The sequence below is a fragment of the Mus caroli genome, unplaced genomic scaffold (genome assembly GCF_978045245.1).
Source record: "Mus caroli unplaced genomic scaffold, Mus_caroli_1 scaffold_11, whole genome shotgun sequence".
NCBI classification, from domain to species: domain Eukaryota; kingdom Metazoa; phylum Chordata; class Mammalia; order Rodentia; family Muridae; genus Mus; species Mus caroli.
In genome coordinates, this window is record NW_028227266.1 from 4,392,539 (window position 1) to 4,408,795 (window position 16,257).

Consider the following 16,257-nt stretch of genomic DNA (forward strand, 5'->3'; position numbering starts at 1 on the left):
CAAGGGCACCTGCTCTCATTTCAGTTTATGTTTGCAATCTCTCCTCTCTCTCTCTCTCTCTCTCTCTCTCTCTCTCTCTCTCTCTCTCTCTCTCTCTCTCTCTCTCTCTCTCCCTCCCTCCCTCTCTCCCTCCCTCCCTCGCTCTCTCTCCTCCTCCTCCTTCTTCTTCTTTTTCTTCTTCTCTCTCTTTCTCTTTTTCCCTCTTCTCTCTTTCTTCTTCTTTTTCTTCTTCTCTCTCTTTCTCTCTCTTTTTCTTCTTCTTCTTCTTCTCCTTCTCCTTCTTCTCTCTCCCTCTCTCCCTCTCTCCTTCTCTCCCTCCCTCTCCTCCTCCTCCTTCTTCTCTTTCTCTTTCTCCCTCTTCTCTCTCTTTCTTCTTTTTCTTCTTCTTCTCTCTCTTTCTCTCTTTTCTTCTTTTTCTTCTTCTTCTCTCTCTTTCTCCTCCTCCTCCTCCTCCTCTTCTTCTTCTTCTTCTTCTTCTCCTTTTCCTCCCTCTCTCCCTCTTTCCCTCCTCCTCCTCCTCCTCCTCCTCCTCCTTCTTCTTCTTCTTCTTCTTCTTCTTCTTCTTCTTCTTCTTCTTCTTCTTCTTTTTCTTCTTTTTCTTCTTCTCTCTCTTTCTCTTTCTTCTCCTTCTCCCTCCCCCACCTCTCTCCTTCTCACCCCTATTTTGGCTTTTCGAGACAGGGTTTCTCTGCATTGTCCTAGCTGTCCTGGAACAGGCTTGTAGACCAGGCTGGTTTCCAACTTAGAGATCTGTCTGCCTCTGCCTCCAAAGTGCTCAGATTAAAGCTATGTGCCTCTTCACCTGGCATCATTTGCATCGTTTTATGTTATCTCTCTTAAATAACCATTTGAAAAAGAAATTCAGATTAAAAAATCTTTCATATCTTCTCCCACTCTCAATATTTTCACTCTCAATCTGAACAAAAGAAAGTAACTCATTTAAAGCATATATATTTCGTGAATATATAACATTTATTATTATGATATGAAAATCCAAATGAATGTTGACCCTTCTGAGAGCCATAGAGAGCCCCGATGGGTGAGTAACCTGGTCTCTATGGTGAATTTTCAGTGACTCAGATGGATAGACACCTGTATGAGCATGGGGCAGGGTGAGGAAGTACAGCTGAGGATTGGTGACGTTTCTCAGTGTTCCAGTGATCTCTTCAGAGGGCTTGCCTGCAGTCTTACAGTCTCTCTTCCCTCTAGTCTATCACCCACCACAATGCTTGGGAAAGTATGTCTGAGTGGAGGTCTGGTGAGAGCAGAGGTCCCAAATTCTTTCTGAACTGAAGGTTAGGGAAGGAGAGCTTCTCTGATTTAATGATCTCTCTGGTTCTGGATAGACACAGCATCAAGTCTTTCGGGCTGGATCTCTGTGACTGTCTATTACGGAAGTCTTTCTTTATATGTTGCTTCTTTATTGAGTTTTGGCTTGTTTACTGATTTTTTAATTTGATATTGGGAGGGCACACATGTCATGGCACCGTGTGGAGGTCAGAAGACACTTGCCAGACTTGCTTCCCTCCTTCCACCATGGGAGTCTTGGGGTTTAACTCAAGTTGCTAGGGTTGACTACAGGTTCTTCTATCTGCTGAGCCATTCCATGAGACCATGGAAAAACCTTTAGTGATCTAGATGTAGAGAGTTCCTTACAACATTTCTTTTTTTCTTCCATTGTCTAATTTCTCCCATTGAGTGCTCTCGTTCATCTACCACTGGCAACAGGAACAAGGGGTTTTCATGTGGTGGGAGTGCTTTCATTATGATGGATGGTTTCTGAATGTATGTGGAGTGATTTGCATATCCACACATCCCTCCCCCTTTCCCTTCACACTGGCAATGAGAACACAGGCTGTCTGTACGGTAGGCTGAAGCATCACTGCTAAAAAGGACACATCTTCCACGTTCTCCTTTCTGTATGCCTGTTCTACTGGAAGATATTCTCATTTAAAGATTTTTATGGTAAGTTAGGACAGAAAAAAATAATAAGTAGCAAAAGTAAGAATAGTAAAGTAAAATTAATGTTACTTGTGAATGCCTTAAAAATAAAACAAAACCTATTGCCAAATCACTTTATTAAACCTAGCTATTGGGTATGAGTACATTCCAGGCTTTCTCCTGGAATCTTGATGCTCAAAAGAAGCCACAGAGTTTCCAGTGGAGAGTGTGCACAGCAGGACTGAGGACATAGCTCAGAAGTGGTGCTCCCCTATCAAGTCTGAACCCGAGTTCAAACCCCAGTGTAAAGCACAAGACAAATGAGAGATGTGAGCAGGAGTAAGGGAGCCATGGCATTTACAGCAGGTTGACCAGCAATAAGCAGGCTAGCTCTCCATTTCTTTATTTATAAAATGGAGGCAGAAACTGTACTTAACTTCACAGTTACCAAATTGAAAAAGAAAGGGGGGCGGAGAAGAATATGGGATACCTGTCACCTAATATGTAACCAGAAACCATCCGATAGCCCTAGTAGATCTATAGATAAATGATTAACAGAAGTTCAAATGCAAGAGCACCGCTGTCAGAGGTGGCATGACTTTCAGGAAGCCAGATCAAGGAGGAAACAGGCAGTCTAGCAAAGGCGGCAGAAAAAGGTGCCCAGGGGAAGTGAGGACTGCACCCCTTCCAGAGCCGCGTGGGAGTTTCCCAGGCAGAAGTGGGTAGGGGCAGGTTTGAATGGGAGCAGGAGTGGGTAGGGGCAGGAGGAGTGGGTGGGGACACGTGGCCTCCAGGCAGACAGAGCAATTGATGAGAAAGCACCAGGGTAAGAAAGGGCAGTGAGCATGGGGAAAACCGCAGGTGATTCATTCAAGGTAGTGAGAATACCAGCCCCAAGAGCTGTGACTTCTGCAGAGATCCATGCCAACTCTGTAGGAAAGAGGTAATTACTAAATATCTTAAAGAAAAGATAAACTCAGTATGTAATATGACATGACTAGAAATCAGAGAAGAGAGGCCACAAAGCCACAAAAAGTCTATTCAATGGGTTCAAAAAAAAATAATTCCCAACCAAAATGCCACATGTAGCAAAGCTGTTGTTAAATTGGAAAGAGAGACTGGGCATGGTGGTGTACGCCTTTACTCCCCGCTTGAGAAGAATAGGCAGAAGAATGTTGTGAGTTTGAGGTCAGCCTGGTTTGCATAGCAGGTGCCAAGCCAGCCAAAAATGCTTTGTGATTGCCTGTTTCAAAGAGATATGGAGTGGGGAATACATAGAAACAGAATATTCTCAAATAAACAAAATTTGTGAGAATCTCTGGCTGGCTGAGTTGCCTTACAAGTAATAATGAAGTTATTTATGCTGAAGGCAAGTGATCCTGTATAATATACACATACACACTCACACATACGCAAGTTCACTTGGCACCAGAAGATGTAATTATGTAGTAGCAGAATAATATAAATGTGCTTCTTCTTTTGTCTTCTCTTAACTGATTTGAGAATCAATTTAACATATATATATATATATATATATGTATATATATGCATATACTCATATTGTGCACTACAATACAGATACACACACACACGTTTTTCCTACTGCTGGTATGGAAGAAAACTGTTTTGAGCTGCGGAAGTGATACCCATTGATAACACTCCATTCACAGACAATGTTAACCAAAAAGACTGATGCAACAAAAAAAGGTCAACACTTATGTTTCTGTCTCTAAGCATCATTACAAAATATGCAACTCTATAAAATCATAGTTATAAAAACTATTTCATAAATATGTTACAAAAATCCCAAAAAGAATGGGAATAAATTAGAGCTGATCAGGGCATCTCTCTATCTTGAATTAAGATACTATATATCTGAAGCCGTGTTTGAAGATTTGCTTTGAGTTTTGAGTGGATGTGTGTATGTGGATGTGTGTTTGTCTACATGCATACAGGTACACAGGTCCAGGCATGTGGAGGCCAGAAGACAACCTTAGGCGTTGTTCTTTTCTTAAGTCTTACTATCTGGGACTTGCTGAGTAGGCCAGGTTTGCAAACAAGTGAGCCTGGGAATTGGTCTGTCTCCACCTCCCTCGCTCTGGGATAAGCATGTACCACCATGCCCAGCTTTTTGTATGAATGCTGTGGAGTGAACGTAAATGCCCAGGAATTCAAGGCAAGCATTTTACCAAGTGAGCCATCTATCTCCTCAGCCTGAAAGCTGAGTTTTTTAAGTGGAGACATGTACGGACTGAGGCATTGTACACTGCATGCCTATGATCCTAGCCCTTGAGATGTGGAGGCAAGAGGGTCAGAGCTCAGTGTCACCCACAGTTACATTGTGAGTTAAAGAAATAAGTAACTAAAACTCAACAACAAAAAAGAAATGCATGGTAACCTCATAAATATCTACTGATGAAATAACCTAAGAAAATATTTAAAAACTAAAATGTTCTTTAGAAAATTTTCACCAATACAAAGAAAATAGTAAGGAGCAATAGAGGGGGAAAGTATAAGACGTATAAAAACCAGAAGATGAAACAGCAGACATACAGCTAGCTTATCAATAATATTAAATTCAAGTATAGCAAGATCCATAGGGTTCGATTTAAAAGATGTTCCAATTATATGATATCTACCAGGGACATGTTTATCTGTTTATTTTTATTTTGCATCCACTTAATTGTTGGAGGGGATGGTGGAATGCCATGGCATGCTTGTCAAGATCAGAGTACAGCTTACAGGAGTCAGTTCCCTCCTGCTAACATGTGGGTCCCAGAGACAAATGACTTGGAGACAGTGCCTTCACCGCCTGAGCCATCTTGATAGAACTGCCACTTCCTTCTCTTTTTTTTATTTTTTATTAGGTATTTTCCTTGTTTACATTTCCAATGCTATCCCAAAAGTCCCCCATACCCACACCCCACTCCCCCTTTTTGGCCCTGGTGTTCCCCTGTACTGGGGCATATAAAGTTTGCACGTCCAATGGGCCTCTCTTTCCAGTGATGGCTGACTAGGCCATCTTTTGATACATATGCAGCTAGAGACAAGAACTCCGGGGTACTGGTTAGTTCATATTGTTGTTCCACCTATAGGGTTGCAGTTCCCTTTAGCTCCTTGGGTACTTTCTCTAGCTCCTCCATTGGGGTCCCTGTGATCCATCCAATAGCTGAGTGTGAGCATCCACTTCTGTGTTTGCTAGGCCCCGGCATAGTCTCACAAGAGACAGCTATATCAGGGTCCTTTCAGCAAAATCTTGCTGGCATATGCAACGGTGTCAGCGTTTGGAAGCTGATTATGGGATGGATCCCTGGATATGGCAATCACTAGATGGTCCATCCTTTCATCACAGCTCCAAATTTTGTCTCTGTAACTCCTTCCATGGGTGTTTTGTTCCCATTTCTAAGAAGGGGCAAAGTATCCACACTTTGGTCTTCATTCTTCTTGAGTTTCATACATTTAGCAAATTGTATCTTATATCTTGGGTATCCTAAGACTTCTTTTTCTCTTTTAAAGATTTGTTTAGTTTTACTTTATGTGTATGGTTGTTTTGCCTCCTTTTATGTCTGTGTTCCATGTGCATGCAATGCCTGTGGAAGTCTGTGGATCCCCTAGAACTGGAGTTAAATGTGGTTGTGAGATACCACATGGGTGCTGGGAATGGAACCCAGGTCCTCTGGATGGGAAGCCAGAGCTCTTACCCACTGATCCATCTCTCTCCAGCCTATAGTTCCTTTGTAAAAGCTCTTACAAATAGAGAGAGAAGTTTGTCTGATCTTACCTAAAGAGTATTTTGTGTCATTTCAGTCACTGGGCATGGATTCTGCCTTGCCTGGTGGCTCAAGCATAGCAAACAATGCCTTAGAAGAGAGGACAGATGTTTTGAGCTGGGGTGTAGCTCAGTGAGAGAACACTTGCCTGACATGTGAGGCCTGGGCTTCAACGCAACACCTTAAAGGAACATCAGAGGACATTTTGTAATGTAGGACTTAGGAGCATCACAGAAGACATTTTGTTTGTTTGGGTTTTTTTATTTGTTTGGTTTTTTGTTTGTTTGTTTTTTGAGACAGGGTTTCTCTGTGTAGCCCTGGCTGTCCTAAAACTCACTTTGTAGACCAGGCTGGCCTCAAACTCAGAAATCTGCCTGCCGAATGCTGGCATTAAAGGCATGCGCCACCACGCCCAGCAATGTGGGACTGGCGTTTAAGCAGTCCTCATTCAGATGTTCTGTCCTCAGGTTTTCTTCCTCCCTTCTTGATAGAGCTATGCTAAATTCCACGCTCTCTTCTCTCATTGTAGTCCTATCAGTCTTTGCTTTTTATTATGAGGCTGCCTTTTGATTACATAAAAGTAAATTGAACTGATGGTGTGAATCTCACCCTCTCATGCAAAAGCAAGAGGCTTATTTTCCAGTGCATCGGGATCAACCCTCAATCAGTCCCTCAAGTCAAGTGACGAGAAGGCGACTCCGAATGTCTATTACAAGTTTTTATACTTTTTAGGCATACAGGTTACATCAGCAAGGTTACAGTTCAAACTTATTGGCTAAGCATATTGACCTTTAAATCTATTGCCTAGCAAGCAAGACATGCATTTGAACTCTACCTGGGACTTTCCAGAGGATCAGGTGACTGTCAGTCAATACATTCTGGGAATTTTTTACTCAGGAATGTTCCTGTGAGTGGAGAATGGACTTGGCCTAGCCTTGACACCAAGCAGAAGGGGGAAGCTGTAAGGAGGGTGTGGGACTGGAAAAAGCCTTTAGGGTCCCTCATTCCCCCTTTTTTCTTGTACAAGTTCCAATCCTGGAGCTACGCTCAGTGGTCTTGGGTAACTAACTCATATTCTTCAGGCCCTGTTCTCAGGGTCTCATATTGCTGGGGCAGGACCATCAGCTGCACTGCTCCCATTCTCTCTTTTATGAAGGCTCTAAGCTTGTTCAATATGCAGGGTCTAAAGCTCAACAACAGCAGGAGAACAATTAGGGGTCCTAACAAGGTGGATATGAGGGTGGTTAACCAAGGGGAGGAGTTAAACCAAGACTCAAACCAGCCCTGACTCTGTTCTTTCTCTCTTCTGCTTGGCTAGCCCTTCTCTCACCTGGGCCAGTGAACCTTTAACCACCCCTGGAATGGTTTCCAGTATGTGCTTCCTGATGTTTCACACCCCCAGGTAGCATAGAAGAAATGGTTGTCCCCCCAACACTGATGGGCCTGCTGCTGGCTTCTCCCATCTCAGGGGCACACATATATGGGGGTTTCTTGTAGGACACTCCTAAACTTCGGGTGTCCACACCCTAAGTCCCACCCTCCAAGGCCACTTCTAGTATACAATTTAGATTCACAAGTTCCTCGTCCCCCACATTAAGGTAATCCCTCCCCCTGTGTATCTAGGGTCCCAGGAGTCAAGGCCCACCGCTAACTTACAGAGGTCAAAGACAAGGTCCAGCCACCAGGTATAAGGCAGATGTTCCTCTGTAGTGGACCAAGCTACATCCCCAGTGACTGAGAGTAGTTGCCAAGTCACTTTGGTAGGGTTGTAGGGGTTGCTGAGGCTCAGCATTGGAAGGAAGATACACCATAGCCATCTCATGGTTTCTCTGGCCTTGCAGAAGAGGAGTTGCTCAGGTGTCTGGCTGCTGTCCAGTTGGCATGTGAACCCAGGCAGTTACTCCATCCACTTTAATGGAAGTCGGGTTGGTCAACAACACCAGGAATGGCCCGTTCCACTTTGCTTCCAAGTTTTCAGCACAATGTCTCTTAACATATAGCTCATCTCCAACTTGGTACTCATATGGAACCTCTGGGTTATTTAGGCGCCTGTTGCCATTGCAGAGCTCAGTCTTTTTTCTTCCAATCTGCCTAGTCAGAGGTCAATCGGTTGGGGGCGGGGGGAGGTCTCCTCAAATCCCAGGATGAGCTCCCAAATGTAAGATCCCCTGACTCTCAGTCAGTGGTACTTACTTCAAGATGCCTCAAGTGAGACACCAAGGCACAGATTGATGCAAAAACAAGTGGTGTCAACTCTCAATCAGTCCCTTGAGGAGAATGTTGAGAAGGTGACCAATAGTGTAAATCTTTTATTTTTTTTTGGAGGGGGTGGTATTTATTTCATTTATATTTCCAATGCTATCCCAAAAGTCCCCCACCCACTCCCACTTCTTGGCCCTGGCGTTCTCCTGTACTGAGGCATATAAAGTTTGCACGACCAATGGGCCTCTCTTTCCACTGATGGCCGACTAGGCCATCTTCTGATTCATATGCAGCTAGAGACACGAGCTCTGGGGGGGATACTGGTTAGTTCATATTGTTGTTCCACCTATAGGATTGCAGATCCCTTTAGCTCCTTGGGTACTTTCTCTAGCTCCTCCATTGGGGGCCCTGTGGTCCATCCAATAGCTGACTGTGAGCATCCACTTCTGTGTTTGCTAGGCCCCGGCATAGTCTCACAAGAGACAGCTATATCTGGGTCCTTTCAGCAAAATCTTGCTAGTGTATGCAATGGTGTCAGCTTTTGGAAGCTGATTATGGGATGGATCCCCGGATATGGTAGTCTCTAGATGGTCCATCCTTTCGTCTCAGCTCCAAACTTTGTCTCTATAACTCCTTCCACAATGGTGTAAATCTTAAAGCATCATGATTTGTTTCTATTGGGGGGAGGGGGGATGGTTTGAGGTTTTGTCCTTACAACCATCGTCTGGCATTTTCTTCTGTTAACACACAACATACCTTTTTTATACTCATTAATTTCAACCTTTTGTTTCCGTAGTTTCTGACAAGCAGCTAATGGACACAGCATTTTGCGTAATGTTTTCCTTTTTGTTGTTGTTTTGTTTATAGGAGGTGGGGCTATCTTAAACAATGCCTTTCTATGTGGTCACATTAGCCTCAAACACTCAGTAATCCTCCTGTGTCAGACTCCTGAGGGCTGAGACTACAAACATGTGCCACCATGCCCAGCTAGTATTTTAATTAAGTAAAAAAAGCATTTAGTTGAAAGCAACTATAGCAAAAATCTGTCTGTGTTTTTTGAATTGTTGATAATTTTATCTCTGCTGTCCTGCTTGGCAGTTGTCATCACAGACATCTGAGCGTATTATATACATTTAGAGGTACTGTCAGTACCTGTGTGTTGGTGAAGGTTCTTTAACCTTGTAAAAATAATTGAGTTTTTGTAATGACCAACTGTTCCTTCATAATGTCCGTTGGTACCTATAATCCCAGCACTTGAAACTCACACTGGGCAGGGACAACCTCTTGTAACTTAAGCTTCAGGGGATCTGACACACTCTTCTAAATTCCACGGGCACACATTCATGTTGTGGTGGTTTGAATATGCTTGGCCCAGGGAGTGACACTATTAGAAGGTGTGGCCTTGTTAAGGGAAGTGTGTCACTGTTGGGTGGGCTTTAAGACCCTTGTTCTAGCTGCCTAGAAGCTGGTTTTCTCCAGTTTGCCTTGGAACAAGATGTAGAACTCTCAGCTTCTCTAGCACCATGCCTGCCTTGCCATGATAATAATGGACTGAACTTTAGAACCTGTAAGCTAGCCCCAATTAAAGGTTGTCCTTTATAAGAGTTGTCTTCATCATAATGTCTCCTCACAACAATGGAAACCCTAACTAAGACTGAAATTGGTACCAGGGATCAGGGTATTGCTGTGATACGTCTGACCATGTTTTTGGTTGAAGGAATGTAGATTTAGGGACTTTGGATTTGGGAAGCGGTGGAATGCTTTACGTGTGATTTAATAGACCTTCCTAGTAGGAATATGGATGACATTGGTTCTGAGGATGATTTGAACTGACAGGCCCTGACTCAAGAGGTTTCAAAGGAAAAGAATATTAGTTTGTGGCCTAGAGACTGGTTTTGTGGTATTTTTGTGAAAAAAACAAATGTGGCTGCTTTTTTGCCTTTGTTTGAAGAGTTTACCTAAGGCTAAATCTAAGGTGAAAAGAGTCAGATTAATTGCATTGACAAAGGAAGTCTCAGAAAAACCTAGCATATACATTTTCCTCTGGTTTAGTCTCATGAAGAACATTCTGATTAAGCATAGCAAGCTTAAAAACAAAAAGTACAAAATACATGACTCAAAGAGTAAAGAGGCACCAGAAAATGGAGTGAAGCTAAATCCTGAGTTCAAAGATATTAAATGGAATTAAGGGAGTGGTGACCTCTGGGCAAGATTCCACCCAACTAAACTTATTGTTTACGCTTTTGCAGTTGAAAAGGGGATAATTATATTTAGACATTGTTATTACCTGGCTATTGTTTTCGTTTCAACTTTTAATCTGGAAATGAACTACAATCCAGAAATGGAGTGTGCATCTTTGATCCAGATTTTGAGGCTGGAAGACATGGTCCTTTAATCCAGATCTTGAGGTATAGTGGCCATAAAAAGCTTAGGCCTACGCATGGTGGTAACATGCCTTTAATCGCAGGAGACAGAGACAAGCAGATCTCTGAGTTCAGGGCCAGCCTGATGCAGAGCAAGTTCCAACTAGAGAAAAGCTTAAGTCCAGAAATGGTGATACAAACCTTTATTCCCCGCATTCAGTCGACAGAGCCATTCATACCTCTGAGTTCAAGGTTAATCTGAAGAGCAAGTTCCAGGACTGTTGGGGGCCGGCCAGCAGCCCGCAACGTGAACAGTTCCACTGAGATGGCAGCTCCGAGCTGAAAAGAGAGGAAGCTAGACGGGGAGGAAGGAGAAATGAGGCCAAGGCAAGATCATCCTGTTCAAAGCCCAATTTTACTAGTTCCGACATCCAGTTATAAAGGAAGGGGGAGGGAACCCGATTTCCCGCCAAATAACTCGGAGTCCAGTAGCAGGGTGAACATGTGTGTGGCTCCAAGCAGCAAAGCAGCACGGTCCAGCAGTAGGCGTGACTGGACGAATTAGCAGGAAGCTCCACCCCTGAGCAAACAGGTTCCAGGCTGGGGGTGGGGAGGCTACATCTCCTCCCATTTGATAACAAAAATTAAAAAAAGGGAAAAGGGAAGGGCTGGCCTGAGGCAAAAAAAAAAAAAATTTATCTATGCTCAATAGTTTTGCCTGAGTTTTTAGGGCTTAAAGAAAAAACCTGCTTCCGTGGGATTCCCTAACTTTTCTTATGGTAAACTGTATCTGGCAAAGACTGTCCTTATTATCCTAGTAAACCACTAACAGAATAGCGATGAGCTGTAGGCTCTGACTTTATAATGCTAATTAGTGCTGAATAGGTAACTTCCTGGTTGCATTTTAAGTAGGGCATTGGAACCCTGGCTAAGTTTGACTGAACAAATTTGAAATACACTTTATTAAGAATAACACTGAGTTGATATTCCTCCGCAATTTTGGATGACAGGTGGGGAAACAGGGAGAAGGGGTATGACGACCGGCTCCGTAGTACAAGGCCAATTGGCTTTTTTATTTGGATGGGAGGCAGTGAAGGGCTTGCCCTTTCAACAGTACGGTCTCCAACCTCTCTCCCCCCTATTAATTAAGTTTAAAAAGGCAACGCTTAACTGAGGTGATCAAGTGATTTTCTCATCCGTAGATGAGTGGGCTTTTAACCTTGGCTTGGGTGGACATTGACCCAATTCCTCTCGTGGGTGCTATCACGACCCACACCTGTGGCTCTTGGTATCTTTTGGGGAGGGGGATGCAGAGCCTTAAATATATATATATATATATATATATATATATATATATGTATATATATATATATATATATATATATATATATTTGATACCAACCTCCATTTTAAACTGAGTATGTTGCACAGGGAACTCAGAAACGGTCAAGCTGGACCTTTCCCTGCAGTGGTTCTCTGCACCAAGTGGTACCCTTACTGTATTCATATGGTCAAGAACCAATATGCACAATTCTGAGTGCTGTGCAGCTCCTACAGGAGAATTGTCAACCTCAGATTTAGCAATGCCTAGGCAAGAATTATGTCATTAGTAACACCACGATTTGTGGCTAAAATAGGAGCTGGAAGTCTTTCTTCCTCATCCCTGTTATTCCCATAGCCTGAGGAACTAAGGACACCTCACAGTAACTGCAAGGGTGAAAAGCCAGAGGCCAGCTAAGGGACTAAGCCCGTCTCTATCACAATAAAAACCAATCTCTATTAATATTTGAAATTTCTACTTCCCTAGCCCTCCTGGTAAGCCTAATTTTTAACTTATACTGAAAGCCACGTGCTGGAATGTCCTTGGAAGGAAGATAGTAGTTGCCACCTGTGTGCTCTTGGGGGCGGGGATGTATGCCTGCAGGTCCTGCCGGAGAATGTAGATTGACCTGCTTGAAAAAAGAAAGAGATCTAGACAATGAGAAAGTAGCAATGCAAATTTTCTTTTGGGGGAAGTCCAGGTACTTTATTCAGTTGCAAATTGTAAAGCTATGGCTAGTCTCTGGTCTCCTGTAGGGGAGTTGGCTCAGAGGAAAACAGCGTGTCTGGGAGCTTCCATTCTCAGCTGAATTCTAAGCACAAGAGGAATTTTAGTCTTCAGAATGATACTTAGTCAGGATATGTGTTCATCTTACGAATTAATCTCTCTGGCAGCCACCGAGCTCCATCTTTATTTCGTGAAAAGACACAAACCGAGCCTCTTCCCCAGATTAGAACCGGATCTGGACCCTTCTATTCGTTAGTCAGGGGGTCCTTCCATTTTACCAATGCATAAGAATTAGAAGTAACTGGATGCCAATGGCGATCTGCTGCAGACTGACCTTTAACATCAGTTTGCAAAATATTTAGAACAAATAAGGTGAAGGCAAGATGAGCCTTTGGTGACCTTGGGGGATATACTCTGAATTAACTTTGTTAGGTAAATTAGAATATAGGAATCTCTAATATTGGACTGAATATTAGACCAGTCTAAGATTGAGTTAGAATGGCTGGTCACACTGAAGAAAAGAGAAAAATCATTATGACTCTATTAAATGACTAATTTTACTAAGTCTGAATATACAGTCTCTGATGTACTATTGCCATAAAGTTAAAAGGCTAGAAGCTAGTCTAAACTGGAAAAATGACAAGCAAGGATGGATCTAAAACATGAATTTAATCTTTTAGTCCTTTTAATCAGCACACTGAGTTAACTTACCTGTCAGCTCGGCACACGAATTACTAATATGCTTCTGTAGCGTTCTGTGGAGAGAACCTGTTTTTCCCTTTCCTAATAAAGTAGCTGTTTTAGGATCAATCTATAAGCCAATAAGTAGATCCTTTTAAGATACTATAAAGCATTTATTAAATTTGACATTTTAATCTTAAATTTTGAAAATAAAGGTATGATTTAAATAGTATGCATGGGAATGCACTAAATAGTATGTATGGGGATACAATTTTTCTTTGGTCTTTTAAGAAGTTAAAGTTTTAAAATTTTACAATATCTAACCTTTTGAATTAATAACTTATTGACGAAACATTTTAAATACTTGGCTGTAAAGGGGCAGTGACTAATTCTACTTTCAATCATTTTTTTAAGGAGCGGTTGTAACTAGAAAGCTTGAAAAGTTATTAAGAGTCACATGTGTATAATTTATTTATTATTAACTAGGAATATGCATAAGCAATTGTAAATTTGAGAATTAATAGTATCTGAGGGACGAACAATTTTAAGCAATTGAGAGCTCAGAGATATGGCATTGACTATTAATATACAAATTAAGGTTTGATTGTTCAGCATTTTAAAACACCATCTACAGCACACAACTAGATTATTTGTGCTGGGAACAGGGGAAACTGTGTGTCTTAAGACTCTGCCCCACAGCAGCTAGTTGGGCCCACGTGGGCCAACGATTAGCTGGGAGGATGAGAAAAATGACTTTACAATAATGTTTTTTCTGGCCAAAGAATTGTCTTGGGCACAACTAATTTTTAATTACCAATTAACAACAATTATAAAAGCTTTTTTTTTTACTTTTTGTAAAACCTTTTGTAGTAAACTAAAACCCTAAGTAATAAAAGGATATTGTCTCTGAATCTCTTGGGTGAGAGCAAGGATTTAAGGTAAACTTCCCTTGAGAAGCGTTAGTTAATAAAATACTTTTACACTGAAAGATTAAAACTCTTGGCTTCTTGTATAGAAGCAGAAACAATAAAAATTTTTCTTATATAATGTAAAGCTACATTAGCCATACCTAGAGGCAAAATTTTTTTGTGATTACTTGTTTACTAGAAGTAAAAATCTTTGAATTTAAGCATTATTAAGCATCTGAATAGATCTGTAACACTGTTAAAAAGAAATTTTCTTGAACACAGGGAAAAACTTTTTCAGGCATTGTTTGCAAAACAAAAGAAAGGCCACAAGCCGCTCTGGGGCTGCCCAGAGCCCTGTATTGACTCAAACGTAAAATACTTTTTAATCTGAGCATCAATCTTAAATTTGCAATCAAACTGCAAGCTGCAGTCAATGGAACAATGGCAGTTTTAACCATAATTTTTAAGTTTCTTGTGCAAGGTTAGGATAATACCTACAACTTTGGGAAAGCAAAACTTAAGTTTAAAACAATTTATCATCTTTAAAATCAATATTAGAAGCATTACTATCATATTACGAAGTTTGGATGTCAATTAATACCTATGAATACCTATTAAAGCAAGCTTTAACGCTTTAATAAAGAGGCATTGCTTTAAATCTTATCTTAAATTTTACTATTTAGGATAGGAATCACATTAATTATTATTTAAACTAGAAATATCTTTAGAGACCCAGCCTCTTGGCCTGGCTTAGGCCACGTGTCGGAAGGACTCTAAACTTGAGTTATCAAATTTAACACTAACCATCTGTAGCAATGTTAACAATTATTAATCTTAACCAACAACTTATGAGCTGAATGTGAAAACATGTAGAGCACATTATCAATAAAAAGGAACCAAATGAAGCAGTTAATTTTAGACCAATCAGAGAATATTAATTTTTGTAGCTACAATCATAGAATAAAAAAGCACTTTACCATTGTCAAACACATTAATCATGAACCATTTATCAGATTTTTTTACTCTGAACTAAGAGGCTGTGCACTTGCCCCTTTTTCCTAAAACGAACAGTTTTTCCAGCTGGGGCCCTCCTGCCACGTGTCTGGTTTTTGGCTGAAGCACGTTGCAGCTCTCGGCTTTGCAGATAAAGTTTTTTATACCATCTTTATTATCCAACATAAAACATAGAACATTCATTCATACAGACTGGACACGAACATACATGAATTGAACATGAGAACAGATTGGTGTACCAGACATTAAACAAGGCACAAAAGGGGACACAGTACTCTTGCCATAAAGCCCAGAGAGAACAAAGCATGGCACTCCTGAAATTTCTCTCTGCTTTTTGGGACATTTTCCTCCCTCATGATGCATTTTATTTATTTATTTATTTATTTATTTAAACTTGGGCAATCCGCCTGATCCATAACTTTAAACCCTTTCTTCTTCCACCTAAGCAGCTTCCTAAAAAGCTGCGGCACACCACCTGTTTCCGTTTCTAGCTCTGATTAACACGCTGCTGACCCAAGCAGAACCAGTGTTGGGTTAGCACTGATTCAAGCTTAATTCGTATCCTTCTGCATCCTCAGCAACACTTTACAAAACTGAAATTTTAAGCTAGCGCTAGCATGTGTACCTGTCCGTTGCTCCAGTGCCCGATACGAAGATCCTTTCCTGTGGAGCTCCACACCAACAGCGTTTTTCTTAGCATCCCTCTGCCATTCTTCAGGTCCCTGTTCGGGCACCAAACTGTTGGGGGCCGGCCAGCAGCCCGCAACGTGAACAGTTCCACTGAGATGGCAGCTCCGAGCTGAAAAGAGAGGAAGCTAGACGGGGAGGAAGGAGAAATGAGGCCAAGGCAAGATCATCCTGTTCAAAGCCCAATTTTACTAGTTCCGACATCCAGTTATAAAGGAAGGGGGAGAGAACCCGATTTCCCGCCAAATAACTCGGGGTCCAGTAGCAGGGTGAACATGTGTGTGGCTCCAAGCAGCAAAGCAGCACGGTCCAGCAGTAGGCGTGGCAGGACGAATTAGCAGGAAGTTCCACCCCTGAGCAAACAGGTTCCAGGCTGGGGGTGGGGAGGCTACACAGGACAGCTACAAGGTTAGGCAGTGCAGGAAATGGAAAAAAGAAGGCTGATGATAATGTAATAGAAGAAAGGGGCCATTTTCCAGCTTCAGCAAGTAGCAGAACTCAGCAGCATTGGCCGTGTGGCTCTGGCTTTAGAGTCAAAAATAGAAGGGACTACTGGGACAATTGATGCTGGTTAGCTGGAGCTAAGAAATTAGTAATGATTAAGAAGAGACCAGCATCACTGAGGTGAAATCTTCTGAGAAGTG

At 41.9% G+C, this 16,257-nt stretch overlaps 1 protein-coding gene across 1 annotated transcript in view; it reads left to right on the plus strand.

The window, feature by feature from the left end:
* Window positions 1–16,257, plus strand: part of Mmp20 (matrix metallopeptidase 20) — a 52,065-nt gene that overhangs the window by 27,208 nt on the left and 8,600 nt on the right. The gene's annotated exons all lie outside the window — the stretch shown is intronic.